Source organism: Somniosus microcephalus, chromosome 9 (assembly GCF_052327205.1).
Source record: "Somniosus microcephalus isolate GS21.2 chromosome 9, FLI_Smic_1.0, whole genome shotgun sequence".
In the NCBI taxonomy this organism is placed as follows: domain Eukaryota; kingdom Metazoa; phylum Chordata; class Chondrichthyes; order Squaliformes; family Somniosidae; genus Somniosus; species Somniosus microcephalus.
Window position 1 is genome coordinate 160,560,854 of NC_140995.1, and position 25,574 is coordinate 160,586,427.

General features: G+C 47.3%; 1 protein-coding gene across 1 annotated transcript in view; it reads left to right on the forward strand.

Annotated features, from left to right (window-relative positions):
* The window catches only part of klhl32 (kelch-like family member 32), a 411,538-nt gene that overhangs the window by 146,425 nt on the left and 239,539 nt on the right, over window positions 1-25,574 (forward strand). The gene's annotated exons all lie outside the window — the stretch shown is intronic.

Here is a 25,574-nt window from a genome sequence, read left to right on the forward strand (position 1 = left end):
GGAGGGCGGGGGGGTGCGGAGGGAGGAGGGGGGGAGGGCGGAGGGAGGGGAGGGTGGGGCGGAGGGAGGAGGAGGGGAGGGCGGAGGGAGGAGGAAGGGAGGGCGGGGGGAGGAGGAGGGGAGGGCGGAGGAGGAGGCGGGGGTGGCGGAGGGAGGAGGAGGGGAGGGCGGGGGGGGCGGAGGGAGGAGGAGGGGAGGGCGGGGGGGGCGGAGGGAAGAGGAGGGGAGGGCGGGGGGGCGGAGGGTGGAGGAGGGGAGGGCGGGGTGGGGCGGAGGAAGGAGGAGGGGAGGGCGGGGGGGCGGAGGGAGGAGGAGGCGGGGGCGGCGGCGGGGGGTGCGGAGGGAGGGAGGGCGGGAGGAGGCCGAGGGGGGGGAGCGGGGGAGGAGGCCGGAGGGGGGGGGGGAGCGGGGGAGGAGGCCGGAGGGGGGGAGGAGATCGGGGGGGCGAGGGGGGGGAGGAGATCGGGGGGGCGAGGGAGGAGATCGGAGGGGGCCGGCGAGGGAGGAGATCGGAGTGGGGGGGCGAGAGAGGAGATCGGAGGGGGGGGGCGAGAGAGGAGATCGGAGGGGGGTAGCCGAGAGAGGAGATCGGAGTGGGGGGGCGAGAGAGGAGATCGGAGGGGGGTAGCCGAGAGAGGAGATCGGGGGGCCTGGATCACGTTCTTCCACCCCCACCCTCTTTACACCAACACCACGTTCGCCCTCTCCTGCACCCCCCCCCCCGTCCCCAAGCCACAGCGGGTCAAGAAAGCAGCTCACAACCACCCTCTCGAGGGCAACAAGGGATGGGCAATAAATAAATAAATTTTAAAAAATGAGAGCATATTCTGTTTTGGTCCTGCAACATGCATAACATTACATTTATGTGTTATTTGCTGGACTTGACTATTCCAGTGTTCTCCTGGCCAGCCTGCCATCTTCCACCCTCAATGAACATCTTAACACGCAGCAAGTCCCATTCACCCATCACTCCTGTGCTCTCTCAGCTGGCAGCCATACAGCTGTCTTGAGGTCCCGCACAGCCCGTTAAAGGGACCAGGCACCCACAAAAAAATTAGGGTGTACATTGAAATAAAAACCGAAAGTGCTGGAAATACTCAGCAGGTCATGTAGCATCCATGGAGAGAGAAACAGAGTTAATGTTTCAGGTCAATGACCTTTCGTCAGAGGATCGTAGAATTGCAGCAGGAAAAATGGCTGCACTTCAGACGATGTGCAGCCTCCATTTGCCCTTAATCTAAACTTTTTTTTTCCTTGCTTGAGTTAAGCACAATTTTGCTACATTTCTTGCGTACTGATGCCAGCCTCTGCGTGGTAGAACATATGCAGTGGACCTAATGGGCCAAACGGCATTTTTGTACTGGACTTTGTTGTTCTTCTTGTAGAACAAACCAGTAAGGGTCATAATTCATCACTCCACAAGTTTGATCAGCCACTTTTAATCCGGATCTCTCCCTTCTGATCACATATTTATTCTGGGGACTTCCTTAATGATTTTAGGAAGGTGGCAACGGTCCCCGCTGTATTCTAATTCACACATTATGGAGTTAAATTGGTTAGCCCCCAAAAACAGACGCAGGGATTGCGAGCACGATTAACCCATGCCTGTTCCAGTGGCATGCAGGCAGGACTCAACTTCGTGCTGCCTGCTCATTATAATGATTTCTGTGTACAGCCGGCGCTACCTGTGTTGTTCGTTGACTGCAGGCATCAGCAGGGGATGCAATATGGTTACTTGCTAGCACTACTGAAAGCTAGCCTGCACTGCCTAAATCTAGCCTGCACCTCTTAAAGGGGAGGTGCATTGTGGCTGCTGGAGGTGCTGAGATCATTGGGAATCGTGCTGTGCAACAGTCAGCAATGGCTGCACATGGGAGAGTGCCGGCACCAAGGTTTTCGGACGCTGCACTGGAGGTTTTGGTGGAGGAGGTGGAACAGAAGAGAGATGTCCTCTACCCTTGGGGGCTGGAGGCACTCCAGACACACGATGAGAAGGCAGTGGCAAGAGTTAGCGAGGAGGTCAATGCCAGGAGTATAGCTCAAAGAACATGGATGCTGTACAGGAGGAAATTTAATGATCTCACATGAGAAGGCGGCTTATGGGTGTACACACTCAAATGCTTGGTGTACTGGGAACCCTGCTGGAAAGCCTACCCTCAATGTCAAGGAGGATGAAGGAGTCCAGCCCCAATTTGGCATAGGGCTTAGCGTAGAACTTGGAGCCCATCCTTTCCAAAATGAAACAGTTGGCCACCTCCATCAACACACTTGTGGAGCCAACCGTGATGCAGTGTCTGATGGCCGATGTCTCAGCTTCCATTGCAGCACAAGCAGCGTCCACCCAACGTCTGAGTGCTGCAGTGGAAGCTCAGACTGCTGCCATCATGGCTCTGGATACCTGTGTGCAAAGCAGCTTCCAGGGTGCCACAGCACTCCAGCAATCTGTTCTTCAACACATCATCTTCCTAAAGACCCTCAGCAGATGTGGCCTCCTGCTGAGAATCCTTCTCCCCCCTCCTCCTCCTTTTCCCTCTTCTAGCAGCTTGTCCTGCTCTGCGTGGCCTCTGCTCATTCTCCCAGTCATGCTCAGTGCCAAGAGGAAGGGCTACTGGTCCCCCCATGTCTGGGAGCAACTGGTCTGTGCACAAGCCTTGAAGTCACCAAAAAAAGTACTTCAGCAGCTGACAGACCACTCCCTGTATTGAAACTTTAACCAACTATAGAAAGCACCCAAAACTCATAGAATTGCAGCAACAGCCAGAATAAATAAACCAGCAACTAACCTGTAAGTAGTTGATGATCCCTTTAAATAGCGCTGGGGGGGGTCCTTCATGCTGTTGAATGCGTGTTCAACTGTGCGAGGTTAAGAGAGGGCGTAGGTTGGAGCTCCGCACTGGCATCAAATCAGCGTTGCAACCCTTTACCAAGATGGTGTCCGGTCTGCCATGGACGCCATTTTGGAACCTTAAAGGGACCTCATAGCGCCCCAAAATTTTGCCTCCTAAAGGTAGTTATCCTGCTTCGCAACAGAGAGAACTGAACACAGTAAATTGATATTTTTATATGTTCATATCTGTAATCCTCCCTTCTACTTCCCCCTGCACCTCACCTTTGCAGAAGAAAATTGGAAGGTAATACTTTCCATAAGGATCTTTTCACTAAAGGGCCAGCACCTGTTGTAATTTAACAGACCTGATGGGCAAATTTTGCTTTGCTCTCTGCTTTATTTTTTTCCTGCCTTTCCTTAAAATAATACTTTTTATCATATTCATGATCTTCAATGCATTCATGACCCCTTGTGGTAATTAATTTAACTACAACATAGAAACATAGAAACATAGAAGATAGGAGCAGGAGTAGGCCATTTGGCCCCTCGAGCCTGCTCCGCCATTCAATGCGATCATGGCTGATCATCCAAATTCAGTACCCTGTCCCTGCTTTCTCCCCATATCCCTTGATCCCCTTAGCCTTAAGAAATATATCTAACTCCTTCTTGAATATATTTAATGAATTGGCCTCAACTGTCTTCTGTGGTACAGAATTCCACAGGTTCACCACTCTCTGGGTGAAGAAATGCCTCCTCATCTCAGTCCTAAATGGCTTACCCCTTATCCTTAGACTGTGACCCCTGGTTCTGGACTCCCCCGCCATTGGGAACAGCCTTCCTGCATCTAGTCTGTCTAGTACTGTTAGAATTTTATAAGTTTCAATGAGATCCCCTCTCATTCTTCTAAACTCTAACGAATATAAGCCTAATCGACCCAATCTCTCTTCATACGTCATTCCTGCCATCCCAGGTATCAGTCTGGTGAATCTTCGCTGCACTCCCTCCATGGCAAGAACATCCTTCCTCAGATAAGGTGACCAAAACTGCACACAATACTCAAGGTGTGGTCTCACCAAGGCCCTGTACAACTGCAGCAAGACATCCTTGTTCCTGTACTCGAATCCTCTCGCTATGAAGGCCAGCATACCATTTGCCTTCTTAAACGCCTGCTGCACCTGCACGCTTACCTGCAGCGACTGGTGCACAAGGACACCCAGGTCTCGTTGCACTTCCCCTTTTCCCAATCTATTGCCGTTCAGATAATAATCTGCCTTCCTGTTTTTGCCACCAGAATGGATAACCTCGCATTTATCCACATTATACTGCATCTGCCATGCATCTGCCCAATCGCCCAACCTGTCCAAATCGTACTGGAGTTTCTCTGCATCCTCCTCACAGCACACACGCCCACCCAGCTTTGTGTCGTATGCAAACTTGAAGATATTACATCTAGTTCCCTCGTCTAGATCATTAATATATATTGTGAATAACTGGGGTCCTAGCACCGATCCCTGCAGTACCCCACTAGTCACTGCCTTCCACTCGGAAAAAGACCTGTTTATTCCAACTCTTTGCTTCCTGTCTGCCAGCCAGTTTTCTATCCACGTCAGTACCTTACCCCCAATCCCATGTGCTTTAACTTTGCATGCTAGTCTCTTATGCGGGACCTTATCGAAAGCCTTCTGAAAGTCCAAATACACCACATCCACTGGTTCTCCCTTATCTATTTTACCAGTTACATCCTCAAAAAATTCCAGTAGATTAGTCAAGCATGATTTACCTTTTGTAAATCCATGTTGACTTTGTCTGATCCTGTCACTGTTTTCCAAGTGTTCTGCTATTACATCTTTTATACTGGACTCTAGCATTTTCCCCACTACCAATGTCAGGCTTACCGGACTATAATTCCCCATTTTTTGTCTACCACCTTTTTTAAATAGTGGGGTTACATTAGCTACCCTTCAATCCATGGGAACTGTTCCAGAGTCTATAGAATTTTGGAAGATGACCAGCAATGCATCTACTATTTCTAGGGCCACTTCCTTAAGTACCCTAGGATGTAGATTATCAGGCCCTGGGGATTTATCGGCCTTCAATCCCGTCAATTTCCCTAACACCATTTTCCTACAGATACTGATTTCATTCAGTTCCTCCCTCTCATTAGATCCTATGTTCCTGACATCTCTGGGAGTTTATTTGTGTCCTCCTTTGTGAAGACAGAACCAAAGTATGTATTTAATTGGTCTGCCTTGTCTTTGTTCCCCATTATACATTCCCCTGATTCTAACTGCAACGGACCTACGCTTGACTTTACCAGTCTTTTTCTCTTCACATATCTATAATAACAACATAAATATATTGTGATGTTCTTAAGAAAAGTACTGTTAAACATCGACAAAATGAGTGTAGAGTTACAATTCATATGCACACCTTCATTCAAGGCTGGCTCAAACCAGTTGCAATTTTCAACACAAAATTTGAACTAATTATCTGATTCAGTAGTTGTTTTGGATGGGCTCATGCCCCTATAGCTAATAATGTTGGTAGTGGTAAGTTTTCATTTCTGTTTCTTTCTTGTTCTCCTTCATTATTTATGTTCTTTCCCGCTATTTCCTGTTCTTTCGTTTTCAGCATCTCCCTCCTCTTCCCCTTTTTTGTCTCCTCAACAATTTCTTTTCACCCTGCATCTTAAAGCAACGGAGTTGCTGTGTGGGCAACAGGATGGGGAAGATGAGGTAAAAGCAGGGTGAGTGGTCCATCAAAAAAAGTTGGGTGAGCAGTAAATTGAAAAGTGAGTTCTTGCTGATTTTTAAAAATTATTATTCGTATGTGGGATGTGGGTGTCGCTGGCAAAGCCAGCATTTATTGCCTATCGCTATTTGCCCTTGAGAAGGTGGTGGTGAGCTGCTTTGAGGATGTAATGAGCAGGGTGGACAAGGGTGAGCCAGTGGATGTGGTGTATTTGGATTTCCAGAAGGCATTCGATAAGGTGCCACATAAAAGGTTACTGCACAAGATAAGAGCTCATGGAATTGGGGGTAATATATCAGCATGGATAGAGAATTGGCTAACTAACAGAAAGCAGAGAGTCGGGATAAATGGGTCATTTTCCGGTTGGCAAACGGTAACTGGTGGGGTGCCACAGGGATCGGTGCTGGGGCCTCAACTAGTTACAATCTACATTACTGACTTGGATGAAGGGACCGAGTGTAATGTAGCCAAGTTTGCGGATAATACAAAGATGGGTGGGAAAGCAAGTCGTGCAGAGGACTCGAAGAATCTGCAAAGGGATATAGACAGGCTAAGTAAGTGGGCAAACATTTGGCAGGTGGAGTATAATGTGGGAAAGTGCGAGGTTATCTACTTTGGCAGGAAAAATAAAAAAGCAAACTATTATTTAAATGGAGAGATTTTACAAAATGCTACCGTTCAGAGGGACCTGGGGATCCTTGTGCATGAAACACAAAAAGTTAGCATGCAGGTACAGCAAGTAATCAAAAAGGCAAATGGAATGTTGGCCTTTATTTCAAGGGGTTTGAGTAGAAAAGCAGGGAAGGATAAGGGCTAAACCATTTAGGACAGAGATGAGGGGGAATTTCTTCACTCAGAGAGTGGTGAACCTGTGGAACTCATTGCCACAGAGGGCAGTGTACGCCAGCTCATTAAATATATTTAAGAGGGAATTAGATATATTTCTACGGGCAAAAGGGGTTAAGGGTTACGGAGAGAAGGCGGGGACGGGATACTGAATTAAAGGATCAGCCATGATCTCATCGAATGGCGGAGCAGGCACGAAGGGCCGAATGGCCTACTCCTGCTCCTATCTTCTATGTATCTATGTATCTATGTAACTGTACAGGGTATTGGTGAGACCACACCTTGAGTACTGCGCACAGTTTTGTCTCCTTATTTAAGGAAGGATATACTTGCATTGGAGGCAATTCAGAGACGATTCACTAGGTTAATTCCAGAGATGAGGGGTTGACTTATGAGGAAAGGTTGAGCAGTCTGGGCCTATACTCATCGGAATTTAGAAGAATGAGAGGTGATCTTATTGAAACACATAAGATACTGAGGGGGCTTGACAAGGTAGATGCAGAAAGGATGTTTCCCCTCGTGGGGGAATCTAGAACTCGAGGGCACAGTTTCAGAATAAAGGGTCGCCCTTTTAGAACTGAGATGAGGAGGAATTTCTTCTCTGAGAGGGTTGTAAATCTGTGGAATTCTCTGCCCCAGAGAGCTGTGGCGGCTGGGTCATTAAATACATTTAAGGTGGAGATAGACAAATCTTTGCAAGATAAGGGAGTGAAGGGTTATGGGGAGCGGGCAGGGAAGTGGCTTTGAGCCCAAGATCAGCCATGATCTTATTGAATGGCGGAGCAGACTCGAGGGGCCAAGTGGCCTATTCCTGCTCCTATTACTTATGTTCTTATGTTTTTATGCCTTCTTGAACCACTGCAGCCCGTGTGGATAAGGTACTGCCGCAGTGCTGTTAAGGAGGGAGTTCCAGGATGTTGACCCAGCGATGATGAAGGAACAGAGATATATTTCCAAGTCACGATGGTGGGGAACTTGGATGTGGTGGTGTTCCCATGCGCCCTGCTGCCCTTGTCCTTCTAGGTGGTAGAGGCCGCAGGTTTGGGAGGTGCTGTCGAAGAAGCCTTGGCGAGTTGTTGCAGTGCATCTTGTAGATGAATTTTGGTTGGGAGGGAGAGAGAGAGAGACCGACAAAGAACTGGAGAGAGACAGAACTATCTAAGTCGCTCAATGCAAGAAGAATGCCCACCCTCTGATATTTTTGTTGCGGAAATTAAAATTAAAGTTGCCTATAGTGGCAAAACCGGGGTGGAAAATGCAAAAAAGAAAGTCTAAACAAAAGCCAAAAGTAATGCAACAGTAAAAATTCAGGATAATTTATCCAAATGCACTAATAAATTTGAACTCCAACAGGAAACAGTACAGCACACCTTCACATATCCAACACTTCAAAGAGTAAAACATGCCTTCCCTCTAGTGGCCATTTTCTTGGGCATGCAAAGTTGTCAGTGCATTTCCAGCAAAAACTACAGGAAATCATGGCTCATGGCTGTTTACATAAATCTGCATTGAAATTGAAATTGAGGCTTTGGCAACTTTTTCTTCATGCCAGCTGGCATACTCGCCTGATTCTCCAATCCATGGCTGTAGTACCGGTGCATTCAATCAGGAAATCTGTCCTCATGTGCCTACTTCAACTTCTGCAAAAGGCTTTAAATATTGGGCTAAATGCAAGATTCCTCAAATTTTACAGGAGAAAGGGAAGCTGTTTGGTCCATTATGCCTATCGTGCATTTTCTGCTTTTATTTTAGATTTGCAATTGTTCCTTTTTTATATTATGGATTCTGGTAAGGTGTTCCATATCCTAAAAAACCTGCATAAACAAAATTCCCCAAACCTCTGCATAATCAAAATTCCCCAAACCTCTGTATTTGTTATTTTTGTGATGATAATACATTTATGCGTTCTGTTTATCGACTCACCAACCAGTGGAAATAGTTTTTCACTATTTACCATTATCAAAACTCTTCATAATTTTTAAGACTTCTATCAGATCTCTTTAATTTCTCTGCTGTAATGAAAAGAATCCCAGTTGGTGTAGTCTCTCTTCTCTCTCGTCTCTCTTCATAATTAAAGCCTCTCATTCCTGGTATCCTAATGAATCTTTCCTGTAGTCTCTCCATGGCCTTGATATCGTTCCTAAAGCAGGGTGCCCAAAACAGGACACACTGTTCTAACCAGGGCAGAACCAATGGGCTCGATTTGAATGGAGTCGGGTTGCTTGGTGGGCGGGTTCTGGTGCTGCTGTCAGTTTAATCCGCTCCAGCTTTGCAATTTTAATTTAATTGACCTATTGAGCCCCGGTGGGCGCGCTGGCTGCTGCAATGAGTGGGAGCAGGTCTGTTGCTCTCCACTAATGAGGTCATTGCTGCAGTGGTTCTTAAGGGGCCCAGTTAGTCCCATCCTCTCATTTCTCCTTTTGGCTGCAATGAGTGCTGGCAAATCAAAGGCTGCTCCCAGATTCGATGAGGAATCCCTCCAAGCTCTTGTGGAGGGAGTACGAGGGTGCAGGGACATCCTGCTCCCTTGGGATGGCCGGAGGAAGCCTCCTCAGCAAACGAAGACAGCCTGGCTGCACATTGCTGAGGAGGTCAGCGCAAGGTCCATATGTTCACACACCTGGCTCCAGTGCCGGAAAAGATTTAATGATCTTCTGCGATTGTCAAAAGTGAGTTTCACATCACACTTACCTTCAATCTGCTTCCCTCCTCTTCTCAGCACCAGCACTCTGCTTTGTAAGCCTGCTCCTCCACATCCCAACTTACCCTTACTTCCCTTGCACCCTTACCTATCCATCTCTCTCTTTGCACTGAATCACTTCACCATCCTACTGTACAACCCTCACATTCGCTCTCACTGTTATGCAATCACAACTAACAATGCACAGGGAGGCTCCTTCCACTTGCCGCCTCACTCCATCTTGGTCTCCCTCTAAGCTTCTATCTTCTGGACACTTCGCACTCACTCCATCACTCTCGCTGAAACTCCATTTGTGTCCCTCGCTTGGCTGAGGAGTTTGCCCACAAAATCGTGGGAGGTGGCGAGGACCTGGAAGTGGGGGACAGTGAGACGGGTGCAGTTGAGGAACCTGGTGACGGAATGCATTTTCAATCCCTCCCATTAAAATTTCATGATTGACTGCAATGGCATATGATCTTCATAGAGATTAACTTCTGAGCATCCGCACAATAGGAAGTGTCTGCTACCTAAAAATCTGATGTCTAACTCTTGCCTTTACTCTCCCACAGGACCATCGAGAACCCACCTCCCCACTGTCCAGGAGGAAGAGCCAGACGACTCCTCAGAGGAACCTTCAACCTCTGAGGGAGCAGCGTCACCAGGACTCGGTGCACCCAGCACCAGCGCAGATACGCACACCTCAGTGGGTCCTTCGCGACATAGAGTAGTGTTGTCACGTGGTGTATCACTGCTCACAAGTGAGCATCAACCGATAGTGGAGACAGCAATAACAGTGGAGAGTCCTCATCAGAGGCCGCAGGACGCTCCTAGCTCTGCTCAGCTGCATGTAGATGCTGTGCCTCTGGGGCCATCCAGAAAGAGAGCGATGCTGGAACTCCAGGAGCAAGTGCAGGAGTCTCTGACAGGGTTTGTATGCATGGCAACTGCAAGTAATGAGAGAATGGAGGAGTCCATCTCTAACATGAGCTCTGCCTTTGTGGAGGCAATGGCGCACGAACGTGCCGCTTTGGAGAGGGTGGCAACCTCCTTGGAGGATGTAAGTCGCCAGACTCAACAGAGCATGGTGACTCTTCTAAATAGATGGTCTGCTATGGAGGATAGATGGGCATCTATTGAGGAGAGACACCAGAGGTACATGGATGTCCCCGTTATGAGGACTGTCAGTACTGAAACGGGTCCTCCTGGCCTCATTAATGTGCAGCAAGGTGCGCTCCAGCCACTTGCTAGCAGTGAAGTGCAGGTGACCCATGAGAGGGATGTTGGTGGCAGACAACAAGAAAGTGTGGGCTCCTCTCCAAGCACTCACACGACCATGCCACTGCGGAGCCCTCGGTCAGAGCCCCATGTTCCTCACCCGACTGAGATGGCCATCTCAGCCTCTGCACAGCTGCAGGAGGAGCACTCCCAGGCTCCCAAACCCAGAGGACGTCCGCCCAAGGCGTCTAAGCAGGCGCAGCATCAAATTGATCAAGGTGCCTCTACAGCTTCAGCAGCTGTAGGGGAACCAGCATGAAGAAGCACATGTAAGAGGAAGCTGAAACACAAATAGTCACAAGGGTAGTCACTTGGTTGTTTTGTTATGTTGTTATCTTTACAATGTCATCCTTTTGTGATGTTATTAAACTAAAGTGATGGCAAAGAGTTGAAGTTCTGGCCCATGTGTTTGCGCTCAGACAAAGTGGCCAGAGGGTATTCCAAGGAGGTCACACTGCAAATGGTTTCCAGCTAGAACACTCAAGATTAGTAGAGCTGAGAAAGGCCTGGTCAAGCCTCACACCACTAAGTTGTGGCATCTGAAACTCCGAGATGTTGCAGGGATGCTGTGAAGCTGCTCGAGCAGCTGACAACAGTTCAAGTCCTTGCTGAACCCGCTCGATTCAGCTGGCGTGTTTTTGTGACGGCGGGCAGCATGCTGAAAAAACACCAAAATCAGAACAGGCAGTGAACATAGGATTATCCGGGCAGTTAACAAGCTGCTTACTGCCTCAACTGCCTGTCCCGCCGCTTGCTGTTGGATCAGTTCGTGAACGGGTGACCCGACACTTGCGAAAATCGCATGGAGGCGGGTTCGCATCCCACCGGTGGTTTTTCTGATTTTTTGCAGCTGACCCGCCTCCAAACCCACTTGCTCAGATAAATTAAAATTGAGCCCAATGATTTCTTTCGGTTTAGCATGACCTCTTTGCTTTTGTACTCAATACACTAATTATACAACTTGTTGTAGGAAAAATGATTCCTCGGAAACTAGACTTGAGTAAGAGAGACAACTTTATTAAATGACAGAGCTCTGGGAGAAGCGTCTGCAACCACGCGGTCTGCGAGAGCACCTTCTCTTCGATTGTAGTACGTGCCGAGCTTATATACAATTCCAAGAAGTTGGTTTTAGATCATTTACATTCATCCAATCAATTCGTTTATTAGCGCAGATCGTTATTTTCCTCCAGTCAGGAGTTTACACACTCGTGTTGCCAATTCTGCCTCTTCAGTGATTGCGAAAGGTCTTTGTTCTGTCTTGTTCCATCCGCGTCACCGGCGGAATGTGATTAGTTCGATAATAGGATACCAGTGAACCTTGTTAGTCCTCAGTGATTGCGAAGGGTCTTCGTTTCTGTTGTGTCTGTGTGTTGATAGAGACACTGAAGACAGGAGTTGGTTTGATAGGTGTTTACGAAACAAAGTCTGGAGGGGAACTAACGGATACAACACAATATACAGGCTTATATAGCCCGAGTGGCCATTACCGGCATTACAGTACACATGGGGCTCTTAAAGGCACATACACTACAATTCCTCCCCTTTTAGCTAACCAGTACATAATATTTGAAGTAATTATTAATTACATGTTATAAGAAAAATAATATACACATTGCTGCAGTTAATTAATTATAAGTCAGTCTCTCTGGAGGCTTCCTGACTCGGTCCGGATAACGCCTCGGTGGTGTAGTAGTTTCTGGTGGTGTAGTAGGTTCTTTTAGCAAGGCTGATTCGGCTTCAATGCCAGTGTCGGGTTCATCGGGTTCCAGTATCACCGGATCGGAGGTAGATATGGGTATCTCTACTTCATCATTAGGCGTATAGAGTTGTGGTGTAGGTTGTCCCTTTTCGGATGACTCTATGATTTGGTCAGCATGGCGCCTTATTATGCTTTCTCCGATGTCCACGGTATACATCAGCGGTCCTAGTCGTGTGCAGATAGTTCCAGGCTGCCATTTCTCGGTACGGTAGTCCCGGGCCAAAACTTGTTGACCTATCTGGAAGGTCCTAGTTGGCCTTTCATTCATGCCTTGAAATTGCCGGTTCTCCACGTCCCTTCTGATGTTGGGCTTGATCAAATCCAGCCGGCATCTTAGGCTTCTATTGAAGAACATCATGGCGGGAGTTTGGTTTGTAACCATATGTGTTGCATTCCTGTATGCGAACAAGAAGTTATCCACCTTGTGCTGAAGTTTTATGTCTTCATTACCCATGGCCTTTATGGCCTTCTTGAAGGTCTGGACAAACCTTTCAGCCAATCCATTGGTGGCGGGATGGTATGGGGCGGACGTGTAGTGCTTAACCCCATTGTTTTTTAAGAACTTCCTGAATTCTTCGGACACAAATTGTGGTCCATTATCAGAACAGATCTGTTCCGGCAGCCCATTCCTGGCAAATATGGTCCTTAATACTGTGATGGTTTTTTCCGTGGTGGTGGAGGACATCTTTATTACCTCCGGCCACTTGGAGTGTGCATCAACCGCGATTAAGAACATTGAGTCCATAAATGGACCAGCAAAGTCGATGTGTACACTTTGCCAGGGAGATGAGGGCCACTCCCATGGATGTAGAGGGGCTTGGGGTGGAGCGTTTTGGACCTTCTGGCATCCTAGGCAGCTCTTGGTCATTTCTTCGATGTCTCCATCGATACCTGGCCACCATACAAACGCTCTGGCTAGGTTCTTCATTTTCACTCCACCCAGATGCCCCTCGTGAAGCTCCTTTACCACTTTATCCTGGAGTTTGGGTGGAATCACCACTCTGGATCCACACATCAAGGTTCCTCGGCACACTGACAGCTGTTCTCTTCCTTGCGAGAATGCTGGCAACAGTGGTTCGCCATGTGCTGGCCATCCTTTCACCGTTAAGTCGTAGACTCGTGAGAGAGTCGGGTCATTTCTCGTTTCCTTTTCAATGGCAGAATTTGTTACTGGTAGACATTCCACTATGGTTGAGTGGAACATCTCCACTGGGTCTACTGTAGTTGCCTCTTCTACCGTTGGCAACGGTAGGCGTGATAAACCATCAGCATTCCCATGCTGTTTTGATCCTTTGTATTCTATGTTGTATTGGTGTGCCCCTAGAAAAAGGGACCACCTCTGTAGCCTTTGCGCTGTCATAATGGGAACACCCTTTTTAGGGTTGAATATGGAGATGAGGGGTTGATGGTCAGTCAACAAGGTAAATTTTTGTCCGTGTAGGTAATGGTTGAATTTCTTCACTCCCCATACCAGGCTGAGTGCTTCCCTGTCGCTTTGGGCATAGTTACGCTCAGCTGAGTTCAATGAGCGTGACGCAAAAGCTATCGGCCGTTCCGAGCCATCAGGGAATTTATGCGATAATACTGCTCCTATGCCGTAAGGGGATGCATCGCACGCTAGTCTGATTGGCAGTGATGGGTTGTAATGAGCCAAAACTTCTTTGGACGTGATTAAATCTTTGCATTTATGGAAGGCACGTTTACAGTCTTCGCTCCATTTCCAAATTACTCCTGTTTGTAGCAGTTCATTAAGAGGGTGTAGAAGAGTTGATAAGTTTGGTAAAAATTTATGATAGTAATTTATTAATCCCAGGAACGACCTTAATTGTGAAACATTTTCAGGTGCTGGGGCTTTTATGACCGCTTCAATTTTTTCAGGTGACTTATGCAACACTTCCTTATTAATTATGTGGCCACAATATGATATTTGATTTTGGAAAAATTCACATTTGGGGCGATTTGCTCGTAGGCCCCGTTCTCTCAGCCTAGTGAGCACCTGCTCCAAATTGGCAAGGTGCTCGTTGTCGTTTTCTCCTGTTACAAGGATGTCGTCTAGGTAGCATTGAGTCCCCGGAATCCCTTGGAGGACTTGCTCCATAGCTCTTTGCCAGATAGCTGGAGCGGATGCTACTCCGAAAACCAGTCGACTGTACTGGTACAGACCTTTGTGTGTATTTATCGTGAGATATCTTTTAGAGGCCTCTTCAACCTCCATCTGTAGATATGCCTGTGCCAAGTCAATTTTGGTGAAACGTTTCCCTCCGGATAGTGAGGCAAAAGTATCTTCTATCCTCGGAAGAGGATGCTGTACCGTGTGAAGGACCGGGTTTACCGTCACCTTGAAGTCTCCACAGATGCGAATTTTTCTCTGTTCTTCAGATTTATTATTATTCAATGCTTTCTTCATGACTGGAACGATGGGTGTTGCCCACTCGCTCCAATCTATTTTGGATAATACGCCTGCATTTTCCAAATTCTCCAGCTCTGCCTCGACTGCTGGACGAATTGCGTGTGGCACCAGTCTTGCTTTAAAAAACTTGGGAATTGCTGCATCTTCCACTTTTATTGAGGCGGTGATGCCTTTCAAGGTTCCTAGTTTCTCTTGAAACACTTCTTTGGCGTTGGCCAAGATAACTTTTAATCGTTCAGGTATGACGTCATCATCGTTTTTTTTCTTACTGGTCACCGTCAGTGCCTGAATGGAGTGCCAGTCTAAACGTATTTTCCTGATCCATTCACGTCCCAACAGCGGTGGGCCACCATCTTGTAGAATGTATAAATACAACTTTTGTATTTCCTTGCCGTTGTATACAACAGGCACCCTTATTTTTCCTTTGGGGTATACTTTCTGCCCCGTATATGTTTTCAAGATAATGGATGTGTCTTTTAAAGGTATATGCGGAAATAGCCGCTCGTAATCCCGTTGATTTATGACGGTCAGAGCTGATCCTGTATCTAGCTCCATTTTAACTGGGGACCCTGCTGTCGTGAGGGTAACCCAAATGGTCTGGTAATCATCTTTGGCAAGTACATTATGTAATTTGAGACAGCTCAGTCTCTCGTTTTCGGAGTCGCTATCGCTCTTCTGGTCTTCGGAGCTACTGTCCGTCATCATTTGTACCTTTCTGTACTTTTCTTTATTGATTTTTTTTTTCCTGTCTGTGGATTTATTTTGTCCAGATCGGCATACCCGTGCAATGTGTCCAATCTTTCCGCATTGCCTGCATGCTTTGTCCTTGAACCAGCAGTCCCTCTGGTCATGGGTGGATCTGCCGCCGCAATAACATCTCTCGAAACCCCATGTCATTTCATGGGTGCCGAAGTCCTGTGTCTTTTGTTGTATCTCTGCAGCTCCTCTTGCGGCTGCTTCGTATGATACAGCCATACTGAAAGCCTTGTCCAGTGTTAAATCCTTTTCAGAAAGCAGCCTTTTTTGTGTTCCTTCACTTAAGAGACCGCAGACGAATTTGTCTCCAAGATAATCTGCTAGTCCTGCCCCGAATTGGCAGTGTTTTGATAGCTTCCTTAATTCGGTGAGGTAATCAGCGTTACTTTCATTCTTGTGTTGATTTCTCTTGAAGAATTTGAATCGTTCCGCTATCAGCAGCGGTGTTGGGTTTAAGTGCTCCTGTAGGGTATCAACAATTTCTTGGAAATTCTTGTCCTTTGGTTTGGCTGGAGTGATTAAATTTCGTAACAGCCCGTATGTCTTTGCGCCCATTAGATTTAGCAGTACTGAAGCTTTTTTTCATCTTCTATTCCATTTGCTGTGCAATATACTTCCACTCTTTCCACATATGTGGTCCAATCCTCTATCTCGTTATCAAAAGAATGAATATTGCCAGACTTAGGCATCTTAGAAAAGATATGGCGCTTCCCGCGCTTTTCTTTCTTTTCTGCAGAAAAGATATGGCGCTTCCCGCCCTTTCCCGCCGCTGCTGCCAATGACAACGCTGTTTCCCGCGGTTTCCGTTCTTTTTTTTAATTTATTTATTTACAGTTGGAGACTCGTTCCCGCCGGCTTTTTCTCTCTAGGTCTGAACGCCAACCTGCTTGCAGTGCCGGCCGTCTCCCGAGTGCTCCCTCCCCGTCTGTTACTGCTTGCCTCCGCTTTCGCTGCTTGGCCCAGCTGTAGAGCCAGCCGCTGGAGCCCCAGCCTGACGCCCAGGAAGGATTAGCGCAGTACCTGCCACCAGCTTGGCCAGCTGGTGAAACCACAGCTTCTTTCACTTTCTTGAGTCTTCTGGACGACAGAGGAATCGATGTCCTTGAGGTGCTGCCGAATTGCAGGTAAGTCCGTTTCCACCTCGTCGCCACTGTTGTGTCTGTGTGTTGATAGAGACACTGAAGACAGGAGTTGGTTTGATAGGTGTTTACTAAACAAAGCCTGGAGGGGAACTAACGGATACAACACAATATACAGGCTTATATAGCCCGAGTGGCCATTACCGGCATTACAGTACACATGGGGCTCTTAAAGGCACATACACTACAGTTTCGTCTTGTTCCGTCCGCATCACCGGCGGAATGTGATTAGTTCGATAATAGGATACCAGTGAACCTTGTTAGTTCTTGGGACTGTGATAACAGGACACGAGATGAACTTTGTTCCAGTCATGCGTTGGCGTGGCATGTCTCATTGTGCAGTGATTCAATTAGTCCCAGTCAGCGAATTTGTTGTTTGTGTCTTTTCCAGCAAAATTTTATTCTAACAGTCCCTCCTCTTGGTCTTGGAGCACGATTCGTTTGCTCCCAGATGACCATCCTCGGTCCCCCTTTCGTCGGTGCTTACAGCCACTGGCTTATGTCCGGGGGTTCGGTTGCTCCTTCGACAGTGTCGTATTGGTGTTCTTCATCCCTTGGTAGCAGGTTGGTGTGTTCCTCCTCGCTAGAGGCGATCGGCATCACAGTTTTCATAGCAGTTTGGCAACACAACTTTATAAGGCTCAGCGCACAACACATCAACATACAAATTACAACTATTATTATTATCCCTTGCATCATCCACGCTCCCCACCTGGTTTTCCCTAGCAACCAATCAAGCCACCCTGTGCTTGTGGGTTGATGGAGCTTCTTTATTTCTTCTTGGATATGATTTGCTAGGCTCGTGATATTCCCGGAGCTATCTGGGACATATGTACAGCAGTCTGTCCCGATCAGGGCACAGGTGCCCCCTTGCGCCGCCAGCAGATAATCTAGGGCCATCCTATTCTGTAAGGCAGTGGTCCGGATCGCCACCATTTCGGCACTCATTTCTCTCCGGGACTCAGCCGTATCGTTGGCTATTTGTTCGAGCACTGCTGCCATGTTTATGGATTCCCTTGCTATTTTTCGTGTTCCGTACCAGGGGAATGCTATAGCCCAGAATCTTTCAGTTTCCGTAATAGCTCTCTTAACACGCTTGGCTGATTGCCATAATGACTGGTACCCGTAGTGGTGGGTTAGGGAGGATAAATGATGGATGTATGGTATTACGTATCCTATATAGCAAGACCCAGTCCAGGTTCGTGGAAGCCATGGATACGCCTTATATCCGCAAATGAAATAGGTATTATTATAGGCCTCAAATTTGTTCCAAAGTTGGTACATGATCCCAGGTATTCCCCTCCAGGGTAAATTGCTAGTCCGGTTTAGCACTTCGGATAAATTAAACGTTTCCACGTGGGGCCATTCTAGGGCACCTGGTGGTTTAGTACTGGTTTTGGTTAAAGTGTAATTATACTTGCACTTACTCCATCCAACCACTAACCCTGTCTCGTCATAGTTTACCAAGCAGACTTCCCCCTCTGCATTGTTTAGTTTTCCCCCTGTGCTGACTAATAGCTCTTCTGGATACCTTTGATTATCATACTGGAGATGAAACCATCCTTTAAAGTTCGTGGGGTTATACCCTGCCTGTTTCCACTCATGTTCCAGCTGATCTGGATTCAAGCTATTTTGGGTTTGTATGGTATCCTCCTTATCCCAGGTGGTATTAGAGTATAATAACCACCCTACCATCTCCTCTACCTTAAAGGGGTAAAGGCCTTAATGGGATTCCTCCCCCCGTATGGGTGGGCACATGGGCGCACACCCAGCAGGAGCTTTGGCCCATTTTTTTCGCATAGACATATGACATATACAGAAAGGTATTTACATGCAATCCTCTCTCTTTACGTAAATGGGGTAACGCGCTTCCTGTGACAATATAAAATAACGCCATTACCCATAATACTCTAAACATGATTAATATATCACTACAGTCCAGTCTTTACAGGAATTTTATGACAAAGGGTATGCAGATCACCTGTAAAACAGATTCAGAAAGTAGCCAGTCAGTCATCTTTATATACTTTCAATTGTGTCCAATGCTTCCATACTCCTTTACCCCTTATGTCTAGACAGGCACAGGTATCCCCACTGATTATGATTTCATATGGCCCACTCCATTTTGGGGCGAACCCTGGTTTGCTGGGCAGAGTTTTCACCATGACTTTACTACCCGCTGAGGGAACATAAGCCATCATTGTGAGCTCTTGTGTCCGATCCTTGTCCTCCTGATTATCACGGACATTCTTTCGCATCTCCTTTAATTGAGTGCTAAGTTCCAGAACGTATCGTTTTAGTCTATCTTTTAAAGGGCCTACATCGGCCCCACCTGTTAGGATGCCTTCTGGCAATTGCATCGCCCTTCCTGTCATCAATTCATAAGGGGTCAAGCCTGTCGTTCGGTTTTCAGTGGCTCGCAGCTTCATTAGGATAATGGGCAATACTTCAGTGCAGGTTTTCCCCGACGTCTGCATTGCCTTTGCCAATGCATTTTTAAGGGTTCGGTTCATTCGTTCCACCATGCCCGAACTTTGAGGGTGGTATGGGATGTGGAATTTTTGTTTAATTCCCATTAATTGGCATACCGTTTTTATGACACTCCCGGTAAAGTGGGTACCTTGGTCAGAGTCCATTTGAATTGGTATTCCCCACCTGGGGATTACTTCTTCAGCTAAGACTCTGGCAACCGTCAAAGCGGTGCAATTTCGCGTGGGGAAAGCCTCTACCCAGCGGGTGAATTGGTCTATGACCACGAGGCAGTATGTTTTGCCATGTGACGGTGGAAGGGGACCTGTGAAGTCTATTTGTATATGCTCCCAGGGCCCTCGTGGCCTTGGTTGATGTCCCATTTTGACCTTTATGGGTCGCCCGGGGTTATATTGCGCACAGGTGATACATCGATGGCAGTATCTCGCGATATCTCTTCCCATCCCCTTCCACCACCATTCTTTGCTGAGGCTTCCCATCATCGCTTCTCTCCCTGAGTGTACAAGCTCATGGTGGAGTTCTAATAGCGTATTTTGAATGCACTTGGGGGCCATTACCCTGTTATCCTTTCGCCAGACATTATCGCTTCCCCGCTTTGCGCCTTGTTCTTCCCACATACCTTTTTCGACGTCGGGGGTGTCCTCATGGAGTTCGTCAATACTTATCTCGTCCTCGGAGCTGCTCACAGCGGCTATTGGTACTTCTTCGATCCTTTCTTGCTCTAGCGCCCTTTGTGCTGCTTGGTCCGCAGCCTGGTTCCCCTGGTGATTTAACCAGTCCGGGCTAGTCCGGTCCGGTTCCCTCTGATGTGCCTTAATCTTAATTACTGCTACCTGTTGGGGTTTGTCGCTAGCTTCTAGGAGGGCTTCTATCCTCAGCTGGTGTTTTATGGGATTGCCTCCCATAGTAATGAATCCCCTCCTACCCCATGCAGTCATATAATCGTGGACCACCCCAAAGGCATACCTACTATCTGTGTAAATGTTCACGATTTTATTCTCTGACAACTCTAGTGCCCTGGTGAGTGCCACTAGCTCTGCCACTTAGGCCGATAGGCCTCCATCAATCCATCCTGACTCTACGGTTTTTAATTCGCCATTAACCACCGCCCACCCCGTTCGGGGCAGCCCATCTATATACTTGTGTGAACCATCTACGTACAACGTCTCTTCCGCTGTCGCTAAAGGGGTGTCTTTTATCCTATCTTCTTCCAGGTTCATATCTACGTCCCCACAGTTGTGGGGCTCCCCAGTTCCCAGTATTCCTTCTGCCGGGTTCTCCCCCGTGTCTCTAACAATGGTTACTGCTTTACTCGGAGGGAGGAGGACGGCCTCCCACTTGGCATGTCTCATGTTCGAGACGGATCTTAATTTCCCGGTATTCAGCATCTCTACCAGAGTGTGTTTAGTGTGCAATATAATGTTTCCTGTCATTTCTATCGGCTCACTAACCTTTACTGCCCAAGCCGCACAATCCAATGCAGCTATGCACCGGGAGAGCCCTGTGACTACCGGTCCCTCCGCTGTGGAATAGTAGGCGACGGGCCTTCTTTTATCCCCATGATCCTGTGTGACTACTGTTGTGTAAAACCCTTCTTCATTGTTGCAATGTATGTGGAAGTCCTTACTCATATCTGGCAGTCCTAGCCCTGGGGCTGATACTAGCTCAGACGTTAGTTGAGTATAAGCTTCCTCTTGTTCCGGTCCCCAATCTATCGGTTCCAACGCGGGTTTACCCCCTTTCACTAATCTTTGTATAGGTTCTGCGAATTTAGCGAACCCCGGGATAAAATTTCGACTGTCATTAAAGAGCCCCAGTACCTTCCTGACTCCGCGTACTGTTACGGGTCTCGGCATGCCCTGGACAGCGTGTTTCCTGTCCTGTGGCATTTCTTTAAGTCCTTGGGAGATTAGATGTCCCAGGTATAGGACCTGAGTTTTTCCTATCTGTGCTATTTTAGGGCTTACCTTGAGGCCAGCCGCCTCTAGGGCCCTTAGTACTAAATATAGGGTTGCCAGATGGTCTGCCTTCGTTTCCGAGGCTATTAGTATGTCGTCGACGTACTGCAAAATAGTGCTTCCTTTAGGTATGACGTGCCTCAATAACTTCAAGACTCGAAGTTAGCAGAATAAAACAAGGCTTTTATTAGCAAAGAAAAGATGCCGGTGGCTGCACCTAGCTTCACTTGGCGTGCTGCTGTTCTACTGCAGGACAAGCCTGGACTTGTCTTAAGTAGGGCCAGGTATGGGCGGAGCCGACACACAAAGGGGCGGTGCCCTATACACAATACAAGGTACAAACACCGGAGCAGGCAATACAATATATACAGTTAACTACAGAGTCTGATGAATGACATATTTCATCACAAGGTACTTCTATCTGTTTTAGGATATCACTCATGATGCGGTGAAAAATAGCTGGGCTATTATGGAATCCCTGTGGCAATCGGGTCCACGTATATTGTTTATCCCCTACTGTGAATGCAAATTTCTCTTGTGATTCCGGATCTAATGGGAGTGCCCAGAATCCGTTAGCTATGTCTAAAACGGTGAATATCTTCTGTTCAGGGGATAGCCCATTCAAAATTGTTGAGGGGCTGGCAACGATGGGGTGTAATTTAGGAGTGACCTTGTTGAGGGCTGTATAGTCTATAGTCAACCTATAGCTCCCATCAGGTTTCTCTACTGGCCATGTGGGGGAATTAGTAGTGCTCGTGGTTTCCCTCGGGATACCCCTTTCTACTAGCCCCTTCACTATGTCCATGACTGCCTTCCTGGCCTCCGCCTTTATTGGGTACTGGCGGTGGGATTTGTGTTCTGGTCCGGGAATCTTAATAGCGTCGATACTAGCTTTTCCTGTATCTAACTTTGTTTCAGCCCATACCCCAATCACGGAATCACAAATGGCTCCGTATCCTCCCGTATCTTCGTGCCAGTCCCTGGTAGTTACGGTGGCCACCCCAAGGGTGCCAGTGTTATTTGCCAGTTGTCTAATCTTTTCCTTACGACCATCCGCCTTTGGCCATGTTAACCTTCCTTTGCCACAATCAATTATTGCTGTAGTGTATGTGCCTTTAAGAGCCCCCTGTGTACTGTAATGCCGGTAATGGCCACTCGGGCTATATAAGCCTGTATATTGTGTTGTATCAGTTAGTTCACCTCCAGACTTTGTTCAGTAAACACCTGTGAAACCAACTCCTGCCTTCAGTGTCTCTATTAACACATGGATACAACAGTGGCGACGAATTGGAAACAGACTTACCTGCAATTCGGCAGCACCGCAAGGACATCGATTCCTCAGACGTCCAAAGTCGAAGAAAAGCAAGAAAAAAAACTGTGGTTTCACCAGCTAGCCGAGCTGGTGGCAGGTACTGCAAAAATCCTTCCTGGGCGGGCTGGGGCTCCATTGGCTGGCTCTGCGGCGAGGCCAAGCAGCGAAGGCGGAGGCAAGCAGAAACAGACGGGGGGGGGGAGCACTCGGGAGACGGCCGGCGCTGCAAAGCAGGTCGGCGTTCGGACCTAGCAGAGGGGGGGAAAAGTCCCAGAGAGTCCGGCGGGAACGAGTCTCCACCTGTAAATAAAAAAATTAATTAAAAAAAAAACGTGGAAAACAGCGTTGTCAGCAGCAGCGGCGGGAAAGCGCGGGAAGCGCGATTTTTTTCCCAGGATGCCTAAGGCTGGCAATATTGATGCTTTTGATAACGATATAGAGGATTGGACCACATATGTGGAAAGAGTGGAGGTACATTGCACAGCAAATGGAATAGAAAAGGATAAAAAGGCGTCAGTACTTCTAAATCTAATGGGCGCAAAGAAATACGGGCTGTTACGAAACTTAATCACTCCAGCCAAACCAAAGGACAAGAATTTTAAGGAAATTGTTGATACCCTACAGGAGCACTTAAACCCAACACCGCTGCTGATAGCGGAACAATTCAAATTCTTCAAGAGGAATCAGCACAAGAATGAAAGTAACGCTGATTACCTCACCGAATTAAGGAAGCTGTCAAAGCACTGCCAATTCGGGGCAGGACTGGCAGATTCTCTTCAAGACAAATTCGTCAGCGGTCTCCTAAGTGAAGGAACACAGAAAAGGCTGCTTTCTGAGAAAGATTTGACACTGGACAAGGCTTTCAGTACGGCTGTATCATACGAAGCAGCCGCAGGAGGAGCTGCAGAGATACAGCAAAAGACACAGGACTTTGGCACCCATGAAATGACACAGGGTTTCGAGAGATGTTATCGCTGCGGCAGATCCACCCATGACCAGAGGGACTGCTGGTTCAAGGACAAAGCATGCAGGCAATGCGGAAAGATTGGACACATTGCACGGGTATGCCGATCTGGACAAAAAAAATCCATGGACAGGAAAAAAAAAATCAATAAAGAAAAGTACAGAAAGGTACAAATGATGATGGACAGTAGCTCCGAAGACCAGAAGAGCGATAGCGACTCTGGAAACAAGAGACTAAGCTGTCTCAAATTACATAATGTAATTGCCAAAGAAGATTACCAGACCATTTGGGTTACCCTCACGATAGCAGGGTCCCCAGTTAAAATGGAGCTAGATACAGGATCAGCTCTGACCGTCATAAATTGATGGGATTACGAGCGGCTATTTCCGCATATACCTTTAAAAGACACATCCATTATCTTGAAAACATATACGGGGCAGAAAGGAAAAATAAGGGTGCCTGTTGTATACAACGGCAAGGAAACACAGAAGTTGTATTTAGATGTTCTACAAGATGGTGGTCCACCGCTGTTGGGACGTGAATGGATCAGGAAGATACGTTTAGACTGGCACTCCATTCAGGCACTGACGGTGACCAGTAAGAAAAAAAATGATGATGACGTCATACCTGAACGATTAAAAGACATCTTGGCCAACGCCAAGGAAGTGTTTCAAGAGAAACTAGGAACCTTGAAAGGCATCACCGCCTCAACAAAAGTGGAAGATGCAGCAATTCCCACGTTTTTTAAGGCAAGGCCGGTGCCATATGCAATTCGTCCAGCAGTCGAGGCAGAGCTGGAGAATTTGGAAAAGGCAGGCGTATTATCCAAAATAGATTGGAGCGAGTGGGCAACACCCATCGTCCCGGTCATGAAGAAAACGTTGAATAATGATAAATCTGATGAACGGAGAAAAATTCGCATCTGTGGGGACTTCAAGGTGACTGTAAACCCGGTCCTTCACACGGTACAGTATCTCGAGGATAGAAGATATTTTCGCCTCACTATCCAGAGGGAAACGTTTCCACCAAAATTTACTTCACACAGGCATATCTACAGATGGAGGTTGAAGAGGCCTCTAAAAAGTATCTCACGATAAATACACACAAAGGCCTGTACCAATACAATCGACTGGTTTTCGGAGTAGCATCAGCTCCAGCTATCTGGCAAAGAGCTATGGAGCAAGTCCTCCAAGGGATTCCGGGGACTCAATGCTACCTAGACGACATCCTTGTAACAGGAGAAAACGACAACGAGCACCTTGCCAATTTGGAGCAGGTGCTCACTAGGCTGAGAGAACGGGGCCTACGAGCAAATCGCCCCAAGTGTGAATTTTTCCAGAAACAAATATTAATTTTGTGGCCACAATATGATAAGGAAGGGTTGCATAAGTCACCTGAAAAAATTGAAGCGGTCATAAAAGCCCCAGCACCTGAAAATGTTTCACAATTAAGGTCGTTCCTGGGATTGATAAGTTCGGTAAAAATTTATGATAGTAATTTATCAACTCTTCTGCACCCTCTTAATGAACTGCTACAAACAGGAGTAATTTGGAAATGGAGCGAAGACTGTAAATGTGCCTTCCATAAATGCAAAGACTTAATCACGTCCAAGGAAGTTTTGGCTCATTACAACCCATCACTGCCAATCAGACTGGCGTGCGATGCATCCCCTTACGGCGTAGGAGCGGTATTATCGCATAGATTCCCTGATGGCTCGGAACGGCCGATAGCTTTTGTGTCACGCTCACTGAACTCAGCTGAGCGTAACTATGCCCAAATCGACAGGGAAGCACTCATCCTGGCATGGGGAGTGAAGAAATTCAACCATTACCTACACGGATAAAAATTTACCTTGTTGACTGACCATCAACCCCTCATCTCCATCTTCTACCCTAAAAAGGGTGTTCCCATTATGACAGCGCAAAGGCTACAGAGGTGGTCTCTTTTTTTAGGGGCACACCAATATGACATAGAATACAAAGGATCAAAGCAGCATGGGAATGCTGACGGTTTATCGCGCCTACCGTTGCTAACGGTAGAAGAGGCACCTACAGTAGACCCAGTGGAGATGTTCCACTCTACCATAGTGGAATGTCTACCAGTAACAAATTCTGCCATTGAAAGGGAAACGAGAAATTACCCAACTCTCTCACGAGTCTACGATTTAACAGTGAAGGGCTGGCCAGCACATGGTGAACCACTGTTGCTAGCATTCTCGCAAGGAAGAGAACAGCTGTCAGTGTGCTGAGGAACCTTGATGTGTGGATCCAGAGTGGTGATTCCACCCAAACTCCAGGATAAAGTGCTAAAGGAGCTTCACGAGGGGTATCTGGGTGGAGTGAAAATGAAGAACCTAGCCAGGGCGTTTGTATGGTGGCCAGGTATCGATGGAGACATCGAAGAAATG